A 12,976-nucleotide genomic window follows, 5' to 3' on the forward strand; every position below is an offset into this window, starting at 1 on the left:
CTTTTTCTGGAAAAGGCAATGTAATTAATATTTTCAGTTTTGCAAGCCATGTGGCCTCTGTCACAATAAGTCTACTTTTTTTGTTATAACAAAAGTGACTACATACAATATGTAACTGAATAAGCATGACTATATCTCAATAAAACTTTATGTACAAAAGACGGCAGGTAGCTGGAATGACCCGTGGGTTACAGTTTGCCAACCCCTGGCATAAATGGTGTGTGACTTCCTAGTAGCCAGATAACGGAATAGCCTCACCACGTGCCCAGCCAACAAATACTGCAAGGAACACAGATACAACTATAAAAGCTTAAATGTTTGCTTACAAGACAAAAGGTTTCCCATCAGTGATTAGCCTAGTTTAACATTATCTCCAAAGAGTGATTTTCCCTGGTACTTTCAAGGCTTTATGCACTGTTTGGATTTTCCCAGTTGGAAGTAGAGAATGAACTGATAAAAATGAAGTAGAGAAGGTTTACAATGCCTTTGCTAAACTTAAAAAAAAATTAGTGAAGCCTCAGAATCCTAAGGACTGAACTCTGAGCAATGCCTAACAGGGAACTGAGAACGATGGGTAAGAGCTATCTCAGGCTTCAGGTGACACAGAGTGGGATGAAGGATCAGATTATTCGAGGAAAAGAAAAAAGAACATGAAAAATGACCTACACTGGGACAATGAGAGACACTCTTTTGGCCACTTCTGGTCAATGTCTGATTAGTACCTAGCACCAAGCACAGACCCTCACACAGAGAAGGTGTCCAATGAAGGCTCTAGGTTCAAATCACACCTCTGGCACTGAATACCGATGTCCCTATGGATAAGGTTGTCAAATCCTCTGCATCTTAATCTCATTGTTTATAACATAGGGATAAAACAGTATCTACTCACAAGTTTAGAGTGAGAATCAAATTAGTAAAGCATATATAAAATATTTAGTATAATACTTGGCATATATTAAGTTCTTAATAAATGCTTATTATTATTGTTATTATGTACATCAATGAGTAAGTGACCTATTGAGTAACTGAATAATGTGTTGCATGATTTTATCTTTCAGTAAGGAGGGGAAGAACACATCCCAGAGGATACAGGGCTTGAGTTCACAAACCAGGCCCAGGCTCTCTGCTGGATGGTGGTCTGTGAATAATTCCCATGGACTCTTTGTACTTTTGGTTCTGTTTTGCAAGCTGATAGTTCCATCTCAGCTACACAGTGAAAAACCTAATTTATTAAATTTATCTTCACTTCCTTACCATCACATTTATTTCTATCTGCATGAAACTATATTCATTCCACCTTGTTTATAACTTGGGTATTCATGAACCACTCAGTCACACACTACAGACAACTGCTGCTTTTATTTTTACTGATAATTAATTTTATTCATTAAGAAGACTTCATTCTCCTACATCTCAGAGAATGATGTTATAGTGGTTTGAAAAGATCTGGACTCTAAAAGTCTGGAAAAGCTTTTGATATAAGAAAGAAAGTTTTCGAGATAGGGTACACAGAGAGATGGTATGTCAAAAAAATTTAGAAAGATCAGCATGAGAGAGCATGTGAAGAAGGGATTGGGAAAACATTAAATACAGGGGAAACAGCAAGTGTGAAAAAAACGGGTTCTCAGGAAGTGTAGGTTAACAAGTATCTCAAGAATATAGATTATTTGTATGGGAAGGGGATAGTCAGGTCCTCACTGATGATGGCTTCTCTATATCATTATGAACATAGTTGACCCTTTAGTTACCAGAGCTGCTCCCTGTGAGATAGGAAAGATAATTATCTAGATTGAAAAAAAAAAAAAGGTTGATCCAGTCTTCTTCTTTAAAACCTCCTTCTTCAAGTGATTTGAAACCACTTCCTAAGGAATGGATCACAGGATATTTGAGTGACAGCACCCTGTTTTCATGGAAGTATTCCTCTCCCAGCTTTCCTATTTTCCTTGTATGATAATTTTAGCCTCTAGGTGAGTAGATGAGTGAAGAGCCTTGCAAAAACATGTCAAGCCAGCTCCACCTGCCTCTCGCCTCCATGCAGACAAAGGAAATCTTTGGTGTAGCCTGAAATCTCTGAAGTCACATATGATTTTATAAACCTTGGGGCCTTGCCCTTGCTTATGGGCCAGTATTTCTGAATCCTACCACTTGTATCCATAACAGAACCCATTTCTTAGTATATGCTTATAGTACATATTTCTTAGACTCAATCATTTCATAGCATTTTAAAGTTAGGGTGCATAGTTTTTAGGAGGTCAGTATTATAGATGTATCTTATGCAAATCACAAAAGCAGGAGAAGAGGAAGCAAGCATTCAGCACAGGAAGAGAGAGTGTGAGAAGACTCAGCAAGCAAATCTATCCCCCTTTCTTACATCTGCTTTGTTCTAGCCATGCTGGCAGCCAATTGGATGGGGCCCAACTATGTTGAAGGTGTGTCTTCCCTTCCCAGTCCACTGATTCAAATGTCCTCTTCTCTGGCAACATCTTCACAGACACCCAGAAACAACACTTTACCAGTCATCTAGGCATCCCTCAAAACAGTCAAGTTGACACTTAATATTAACCATCACACTCCCTACCTCTTTACCCATCCCAGGCCTCTTGTTTCTTTGGAAAACCCTGCCTAAAATAGATTTTAATACCAAGAGTGATGTTAAAGCAATGAAATTTTAAGAAAAAAAATAAAATTTTAAGCAAACCATAAGTAGAGCTTAAAGATTTTGAAAATTCTTAATCTAGCCATATTGTAAACAATTACAACACTTAGGGTGTGAATGAGCATCCGTTTGATAGAAGGATCAGTATGGGTGTGAACCATAGACTTAACAAGTAAATCCAGGAGGAAATCGAACTGAAGGAGAAGGAGATGAGAAGAAATAAAGGAAGACTGTCAGACTTCTTGGATTTTACAGGACAGGACCAGGAAGCTGTTCAGCTGAGAACATGGGCTATTCTTCAAGACAAGGGAAGAATGCCCCTGAAAGCGATTCACAGATCATCAGGGAATGCCTCCTCAGTTTCAAAAGGGTAGCTCACCACCTTGCTTTCAACAAAAAAAAAAGGCCTCTGCCCAGAGCTGTGGGGTTGGGGCCACCCAGAGCCATGGGGAAATAATCCCTGCTGAGTAGAGTTGTTGGGGCAGAACCTTCACCTCAGTGGGTCTAGAAGGCTAAATCCCTGACCCAGTGGGTCTGGAAGGCAAGAGGTCTACCCCAGTAGGCCTGGGATATAGAATTGAACCAAAGAGGATTATTCTTGAGCCTTATGATCTCATGAAATTTGCTTTATAGTTTGGATTTATTTGGAATCTGATACCTCTTTCTTTTTCCTATTTTTCCCTTTTCAAATGAAAATGTCTATCCTATGCCCATCCTGCTCATGTATTTTGGAAGTACATAACTTTTTTGATTGGGTTCACAGCTGAAGAGCAACTGACCCCAGCATAAATCATAGTTCAAGTCTCACCCGTATCTGATTTAGTTGATATTTTATTGAGACTTTGTACTTTAGAGTTTTGAGTTAACACTAAAAGAAGTTGGAAGTCTGCGGTGTGTTAGGATGAAATAAACATATTTTGCATATGAGATGGACATAAATTTTGGGAGACAAGGTGTGGAATGCTATAGTCTGAATGTACACATCGCCACAAAATGCATATGTTGAAATCTTAAGTCTCAACATGATGGTAGTAGTAAGTGAGGCCATTGGCAGGTGATCAGGACATGAGGGAAGAACCTTCATGAATAGGATTAGTGTTTTTATAAAAGAGACTTTGGAGAGCTCCCTTGTCCGTTCACACATGTAAAGACACAGTGTGAGGATGGCAGTTCATGAAGCAGAAGGCAGGCACTGACCAGCTGCTGAATCAGCCTTGATCTTGGACTCCCCAGCCTTCAGAAACGTGGGAAATACATTTCTGTTGTGTATAAGGTGCCCAGTCTATAATAGTTTGTTATTGCAGCCCAAACAGACTAAGACATGATACCTCATAGGACTGTTGTGATAATGAATTTTATATTTACCGATAACATTCACTTAGGAGTTGTTTTCTCAGTTTATTCCTGAACTTAATTGAAAGAAAAAGAGATGTTAGTTCCTATTGAGTCAAGCGTTACATTAATGTGGCTAAAATGCCACTTAGAAGAAGTGGTTCTCTTTTCTCTAGTTAGATAATTTCTTGAATTTTGCTCTTTTCTCTACCATCATAGACTCCATTCTAATGGATTATGATTGATTTTCTTGCCTTGACTAGTTGGAACTCCAGGATATGTACAATACACATCAGCAGTCCCAGGCTGGAAGACTTTATGGGGCCTTGCAGATCTCAATTCTTATTCAATTCCATGAGGTCATGTTACTTTTAGCTCAGTTTCAACTTACAGAAGCATCAATTTCAGTTTAACTTAAGTTTGATAAACTGAAACCCTAATGTCATACTTAGTAGTTTTTTTCATACCCAACATCCAATTTTACTAATCTTTTTTAGAATCTGTAACCAACTTATATCCTAAATGAAACTTCTGTAAACTGTCTTGCACCTCACCACTCACCTGTAATACTGAATTCCCTGTTTCCACTCATACCAATCTCTGATTCATTTTTCACAAAGGATTTATTAAGTTTTATCTATACAATGACTTATCCGTTACAATAAGACTAAAATACAAACTACCTATCATTGTGTACCCAATACTACATGATTTGGCCTCTCCCTAAGTTCCAATTCCATATCTTTCTGCTTCCCATACTGTTGGCTGTGCTGTGACCACACTGGTCTACTTGACTACACCAAGCTCAATTCCCATCTCCAGGCCTTTGAACCTGGTCTTCCCTCTACTTGAAATGCTTTTCCCTCTTGTTGTCAAATGTCTCTTTCTCTTAAGAAGCTTTTCTTGACCACTCTAAAGCGTTCTCTTCACTTTCAGTCATTCTTTACCATATCAAAAACATAAGCCTTTATTGCATCTATTAAGATCCAAAATTATTTATGCTATGCATTTTTCTTTCCTCATTATAGTGGAAGTTCCATGTAGATCAAGATCCTGACTGTTTTGTTTGTTATATTCTCGAAACTTGGAAATAATAATAATGCTTGGCAGGCAGTTAGAATGAAAGAAATGTGTGTTAGCTAACTAAAGACAGCATCATCATAATCTTGGAGGAAGTAGATGCGTTATGTACAGGTGTGGGGGTTGTGAGTGTAACTGATCAGCTAATGCAATTGCTAGTTCTTTTTTTCAACTTTCAATTAGGTTGAGAGTCAGTTGTGCTGTTGATTTAAAAGGGAGAATCAGTTGTCCCCATGTGCTCCCAACAGTCTTGACACAGGGCTCATTACTTTCTCATATTTTCTAAAAAAGGAAACATAGTTGTAGCAAACACAATAATTATTCTGAATTTTGTTGACATTTCCATGGAAAATGTGGGAGTAGGCCCTCACTGCAGATCCCCCAGCAAGCAAATTCACTAGATCCTATTAGACATATATGTTCTTTCCAGAATCCTTAGTAGTGCCAAAAAATATGACTGCTTCTCCTTTTACCCATTCCTGTCTAGCTCTCTTCCTCTGAGAGGCGTGACTTTCCATTGTGTTCTCTAAACCACCCAAGCTTCTATTACGTCAATGAGTATAAGGGCATTGAAACAGCTCCACGCTTGCAAACCCATCAGCCAAAAACAAACCAAACCATAACAACCGAAAACCTTCAGGTTAGAGGATTCACACATTAAATACTTTTATATCTAACATTATCCAATTGTGTATTGCACAGGATTGTATTTGAATTTACTAAATCCTCACTTGTAGTAAGAAGATCTTTCTTCAAAACCACTCCTGTGAACTAGCAAGTCAGGCTGAAATTCAAGAGAAAGGGCCCCGGAGTTAGCCTGCCGGTATTCTACCCACACATCACTTTCTCTTTGTATGAATTTGGACAAGTTATTGAATCACTCTGAGTCTCTGACTGTTCATGTGCTGGAAAAGATTAAAAAATAATTTGGCCGGGTGCGATGGCTCACGCCTGTAATCCCAGCACTTTGGGGGGCCAAGGCAGGCGGATCACGAGGTCAGGAGATTGAGACCATCGTGGCCATCATGGTGAAACCCCATCTCTACTAAAAATACAAAAAAAAATTAGCTGTGCGTGGTGGTGGGTGCCTGGAGTCCCAGCTACTCGGGAGGCTGAGGCAGGAGAATGGTATGAACCCAGGAAGCAGAGCTTGCAGTGAGCTGAGATGGCGCCACTGCACTCCAGCCTGGGCAACAGAGCGAGACTCTGTCTCAAATAAATAAATAAATAAATAAATAAATAAATGGTAATAATTTTCACTTTGAAAGACGGCTGTGGTTTTAGTGGTATAGTCTCTTGTAGAGTGCTTATCCCCATGTCTGGTACATGGTATACCTTAATAAAGGTAAACTTTCACTACAAACCGTGTACTTTTTGGTGAATTTCCTAACCTCTGTGCTTCAGTCTTCCTTAGTAAACTGGGCACAATAATACCTCAAGAATACAATGCATTCTGATTTACTCTAGTCACCACGATGTAAACTAGAGCTCCACAACTCATTCCTCCTGCCTAACTGGGACTTTTTACCCTTTAACCAGCATCTCCCCATTCCCTGTGCCCCCAGCCCTTGGTAACTACACTGTACTCTATACTTGAAAATTGCTAACAGAGTAGATTTTAAATGTTCTCATCACAAAAAAATAAATATATGTGGTCATGAATATGTTAATTAGCTTGATTTAATTATTTCACAATGAATACATATATCAAAATACCATGGCATACATGATAAATATATAAAATTTTTTTATTTGTCAATTAAGACAATAATAATGAAAATATAAAAGAGGGTTTTCATTAAAAAACATTTTAACATTTTTTAATATTTTATATATTTATATATTATTTATATAAATATAAATCTATTTATATATTTAAAAGATTTTAATATATTGCAAAAAGATTATTTGGTGGGAGTTTAGAACAGGAATGAATCAGGCTTACTCAGCCTGGGAAGTTTCAGGGTCTCTTTACAAAATGTACTATAACCAAAATATTGTACTTTTACCACCAATATAATCACCCTGAAGAGGTGGGTAAAAAAGCATGGAGAAGAAACTTTTCAGGGACGCCAGCGTCTATTTGTTTCTCCCTCATCCCGTGGCGATTTCAGCTATGTTGTAATTAGGAGCTCTTTGCTACTGAGCAGGATGCTCCTGGTGAGGCACTTAGGCTTGTCCTAGGCCTGGTTCTCATTATATCATTTTCTTCTCCAGCTCTTCTCTCCCTAGGCTGCTGGGCAGGCAATTGACCACAGGTAATTGGTGCATTAAAACAGAACATGTAGATGCCTACTGAAAAGGAGCTTTTACAATTAGATTCTGCTTCAATTAGGAGGCTGTTTCCCTTTCTCTTCCTGAGGCCTTACCCCTCTTCAAAGCAAAGTTTGAGTTCTATAAACAAAAGTACAAAATCTGTGTACTAAAACCAGCTTGTGTCAGTAGCGGGAGGGGACCTGGGGCTAGGTTAGGATGCACCGATCTTTTGAGCCAAGTCAACTTATTTAATTCATGGAAGGAGAGTGTGTTCCTTTCTTTTGCTTCTGTCTTTGCTCAGATAGCTCTTTGAGAGTTCTCAGATTTCTGTAGCTGCTGTAATATCAAGAAATAGGAAGAAGGAGGAAAATAAAGAGGTGACAGGGACCCTGTCTCTAAGCTCATCCACACCCCCAGCTGAAATTATCCTTCTCACTGGGGCACGGGTGCTGATTTCCCTGCCTGATTTGGTCATTAAACACTTCTTGCTGCTTCAATACATTTTCCCCCAAGGCCCCTGTCAAGGATGCTGCTTCTCCTGTGATTAGAACACAGTCAATTGGGCCTCTGAACCTATTACTACCCTTTTCTTAATGACCTTATAATAGCTGCTGGACTTATTCAGCCCACTTGACAGATAACGATGTCAATTATGCACACCTCAAATAGTGTCTTCTCGCCTGGAACAATTTCTTGCTTAGTTTTGTTTTGTAAAAAATAGAACCAGCCAATAGCAAGATAAATGCTTCTCTAATTTATATTTTCTAAATATGTCATACAGGTTTGGGTTCATGATCCAATACATTCATGAACTGCCATGGGACTAATAATACTAGTTGCTTCACAGACTGTATGTTGTCAGAATTAAATAAAGTGAGTTTATTCATATAAAATTCTTAGGAAATTATCTTAAGATGAAGCGTTTTAATTTTGTTAGTGATTGCCATCCTTATTCATTACAAATACAGCTTTTCTTCCTCTTGTATGCAGGTGAGTTTTACTAAGTAGAGGTGAGGTTACTGAGGGAGGAGAACAAAAAGGAAATAAAAGATGAGTTGTGTATTAGGCTGTCCTTGCATTGCTATAAAGAAATGCCTAAGACTGGCTAATTTATAAGGAAAACAGGTTTAATTGGCTCACAGTTCTGCAGGCCTGATAGGAATCATGGCACTGGCATCTGCTTGGCTTCTGGGGAGGCTTCAGGAAGCTTATAATCATGGCAGAAGGTGATGGAGGAGCAAGCATACCACATAGCCAGAGCAGGAGCAAGGAGGAGAGGAGGCGCCGTACACTTTTAAATGACCATATCTCACCAGAACTCACTCCCTATTTCTAAGAAAACACTAAGCCATGAAGGATGTACTCACATGACCCAAACACTTCCCACCAGGCCCCATTTCCAGCACTGGGAGTTACAATCCAACACAAGATTTGGGTGGGGACAAATATCCAAACTATACCATTCCATCTCCGGCCCCTCCCAAATCTCATATGCTTCTCATACTGCAGAATACAATTATGCCTTCCCAACAGTCTCCCAAAGTCTTAACTCATTCCAGCATTAACTAAAATGTCCAAAGTCTCATCTGAGACAAGGCAAATCCCTTCCACTGATGAGCCTGTAAAATCAAAAAACAAGTTAGCTACTTTCAAGATACAATGGGGGTATAGGCATTGGGTAAACACTTCCACTTCCTGTGTTACTCCAGTCATAACACTCGCTTGAACTGCCCTGGCTGCAGGCCTCTCAGCCTCAGGAGCACATTAGGAACTGGCTCACATTCCCCTGGAGCCAGAACACCTGTCGCCTATAGCCCCTGGGCTCTGTCACTGACTCAGGTGGTTCCCCACCTTCCACAACCAATCTGCACTTTCCAGCTTTTGTGGGTGGACAGTGAAGAAGACAAATGCAAATAGAATATTCTTTATGTTATCTTTGAAGTGATCAATTTCTCATTGTCATTAATTGCAAACTGACAGGTTAAAGAGCATAGGGTCCATGCACACCATGCCTCTAAATTGCCTAATATTGGGATGAGATTTACTTTTTTTTTAATGTTCTAATCTAGTTGTGATGAATTCTAACTCCTTCACGTTGAGCTGCCTTTCATTGTGGTTTTAGTTTTGTTCTGCCGGGCAGGGGTTTCTCTGCTGTAGAGCTTTGACCAGGATGGGGTGGTTTCCTTCAACCCCTAATTCTTGGCAATTAGTTAACATTCCTTTCTGCTGTTCCATCAATTCTCATACATGCAGTGCCTGAATTCTACTATTATAAATAATGAACTGGAGGTTATTTTTTTTTCTCTCTCTCACTGCAGCCTTCAGCTTTCTTCGCCTCTGCCCACATCTTAGATACTAAAAATACCTCTTAATATATCCTTGTACCACTGGTTGGAGTCAAAGGCCTCCAAACATAAATGTTATTAATTTTTCAATATTTTCTCCTAATTTAATTAGAAACCTTTTCCTTTCAAGTAATAGACACCTAGTTCAAACTGAATGATAAAGAAGGGAGGGATGGGGGAAGGGAAAGAGGGAGTTATTGGTTTACATTGGGTGGAAAGTACAGGAATTGATCTGGCTTTTGTCAGGAGGAGGATCAGGGAATCACGGGTTAGCAGGATGTCATGAGCCACCTGTGTCTCTCTCTATTTCAGATTCACTCTCCTCTGTGAAATGACTTCATATTGGTGAGTCATTAATCAGGTGATCAGGAAATGTGGTTTTTGGCAGACAGTTGGGGTCATGCAGCTTGATATTTTGGAGAAGTAGAACCCTCTCCTCTTCCAGAGGACACCTCAGGTAAGGTTTTGATTAGTTTTGCTGATTTCACGACTATCTTGAACCAGTCACTCTGTTGGAGAAATTAACACTGTAATTGGCTATTGTGTAACAAGTAAGAATGTTGAAGAGAGTTCTTTGTGTGACAGTTCGTTAAATCACAGTTCTGAGTAGGAAGATTTCCCAGAAGAGAAGAAAAAGTTTATACTGAAGAAGATAAAGGGATTCAAAGGCCTCAAAAATGGGCAATGACCCAGCTCTCATCAAGATAAGGCATGAATCCAGCCATTAGTTTTTGCACACATAAATAACTATGCCCTTCATGTGTCAGAGGTCATGTAGACCTTAAAGAATTCCCACACCCACATGACAGTGGGCTGGTGTAATCACCTCCATTCCAAACACATATCTATGTGATACGGTGCTTTCCAATAAAGATAACTCATCCATTCAGTGACATTCCCCTGTCTCCAAAAAAACAGGCTTCTGTGACCTTGGGTTTAGTAAATATCTTGAATGCTCTTGCTATATTCTGTCCTCCTTTACTGCGTTGTCTTGAGTCTCAATTGGTTTGACTTCATCTCGTATTTTCTTTTACCCTAGGGTTTAAAAATTCATTTAAAACTTGAATTGACTCTGCGTTGAGCCATGAACACACACTGGTTTACCTCCTGCTTCTGATTTCTCCACTTCAACTCCTCCCTCAGCACTTAGAAGGTTGAATGAGAAAAGAGAATGAACGCGGGCTTAGAAGGCAGGCAGGCCTGGGTGTGAACTGTGTGTTCACTTAACAACAACAGTGATGTCAGCCAACATCAATAACTCACATACATAGTGGCTTGCTACTATGTATGTAGCATGCACTGCCCAAAACACTTTTAAAACATATTTTCATTTTAAACACACTCTCCTTTACTTTATACTCTATCTCTGACTCTTCTTCTTTTTCTTCCTCTTTTGCATCCTCCTTTGCTTCTCCCTCTTCTATCCACTTTCTGCTCACTTACCGCCATTTTCACTACGGAGCTTTGCAGAGTGGGAGGTAAGCACTGCTTAGTATTTAAGTCACTCAAGTAACCTCTGCTCCATATAGTGTGCTGGCATGGCCCAGTATCTCAGCTGTATGCCCGGTACTGCCCCTTCTGTACTTCCCAATAGGTATTTCCTTTGGGTGCCATTTTGTTCATCCAAAGAGAACTCTGGGAGAATCCCAATCACTGTCGTTGCATTTATCCTCTCCATGCACTGCTGTCAGTGTCCTGTGCCCCATTAACATATTTGTCCTAACTGCCTTCTCCTTTACCCTCAAAATTCAAATTGACCCTGTCTGGTTCTGCTCAACTCCATCATTAAGGAAGGCATGCTAATATCAAGTATCCACCATATGTCACACATTCCGCTGGGCTCCTAATGTAACTTATTTCCTTTATATTCACAGCAACCCTCTGAAAGAGGTATTCTTTTCTTAATCTTATGAATAAAAGAATTAAGACTCAAGGAGGTAAGTGACTTGCCAAAGACAACATAAGTAGAAAGACTGCCTGGGATTCCTACCACGACCTGTTTAACTCAAAGGTCCACACTTTCTCCATTCTGCCAAACTCTATCACTAACAAGAGGACTAGATGTCGTATCGATTCACTAACCACACCCTAGACAACCATGCCTCTGCACTCTCCATGGCAGCAACTGACTTCCCTGTTAACTCCTTTAGTGTTTTTTGTTCACTTACCTTGAGTCCAAGAAGTTAGAGAGGCCATTGTAAAGAAATGTTAGATTCTAACTCCTGCTGGAAGCAAGAGAGTGGAAGTCGGCAGGACACTGAAAGGTCACTACAGTTTGTGGCAGCTGCTGGTTTTGAAGCACTGGTTTACACTCCACTTTCCTTTCCTGTCAACCCATCCCTGGATCTTAAAGAGGTCAAGGTCCTGCTGGGTAGCTAATGGATACAGTTTCTTTCTGTTATGACAATTATGAAGCAAAGACTTGTCATCTCATGCTCACCAGTAAAGCTTTGCCTTTGTTTCATTCAGATATTCTGTATGAAATCTGAGGTCAGTTTTAAGGACAGAGAGAAACCATGCAAAATAAAGCAGGGGCTGCTGCTGTCTTAGGGATGGAGGAAAGGGGCCATGAGCCTAGAAATGCAAGAAGCCTCCAGAAGTGAAAAAGTCAAGGAAAAGATTTTCCCTAGAGACTTCAGAAGGGGCATAACCCTTTAGATACCTTCATTTTCGTCCAGTAAAACCCAGTTTGGGTTTCTGAACTCCAGAACTGGACAGAAAAAAAAAAAATTCTGTGGGTTTTTTTGTAACTTGTTTATGGTAATTTGTTACAAAAGCAATAGAAAACTAAGTGTACTTATCTCAAGTCTTTTTTCCTCCTGTAAAGATTTTCATTGTGTGTAGTCTTGATACTTCTCATCATCCTACAGAGACAAAGCATGGGCCAGCACTGACCATATTACAATCCCGAGGTGGTAGATCCCTACAGTATAAGGATAATACAGTTTAAATTATTTTGTGTTTCACTTTTTCTTTTGCACAATACAGTATTGAAGGTTTGCCCATCTGCAAAGCAACCGTTAGTTCTTCTCTGTAAGTAAAACTTATTCTGCTTCTTTGAGACAAACGCACTGTCTCACCCTTAGGCTAAATGGTATAGTCTCAGAAAATGCCATTAACATTCCACCTTCCCACTTCAGAAGTGAAGTATCATTCACTTGCTTTCTCTCAGTAGAAATATGTTTCATGATTTGTTTTATCTTTTTTCTCAGGCCCCTCCTTTTCAGTGTCTTTATCGGCTTGTCTTCCTTTGTCCATCCCTTAAGTATCAGTGTATCTGATGGCTGGGGAAGTGCCTGCTTTTCAC

General features: G+C 39.6%; 1 long non-coding RNA gene across 1 annotated transcript in view; it reads right to left on the minus strand.

The window, feature by feature from the left end:
- The window catches only part of LOC106999960 (uncharacterized), a 55,534-nt gene extending 43,567 nt beyond the window's left edge, over positions 1–11,967 (minus strand). Inside the window, exon 1 of the long non-coding RNA XR_001446886.3 lies at positions 11,838–11,967. This is a non-coding gene — a long non-coding RNA (uncharacterized LOC106999960). The remainder of the gene's footprint in view (positions 1–11,837) is intronic.
- Between the last annotated feature and the right edge of the window lie 1,009 nt (positions 11,968–12,976).

This window comes from Macaca mulatta, chromosome 8 (genome assembly GCF_049350105.2).
Source record: "Macaca mulatta isolate MMU2019108-1 chromosome 8, T2T-MMU8v2.0, whole genome shotgun sequence".
Classification (NCBI taxonomy): Eukaryota; Metazoa; Chordata; class Mammalia; order Primates; family Cercopithecidae; genus Macaca; species Macaca mulatta.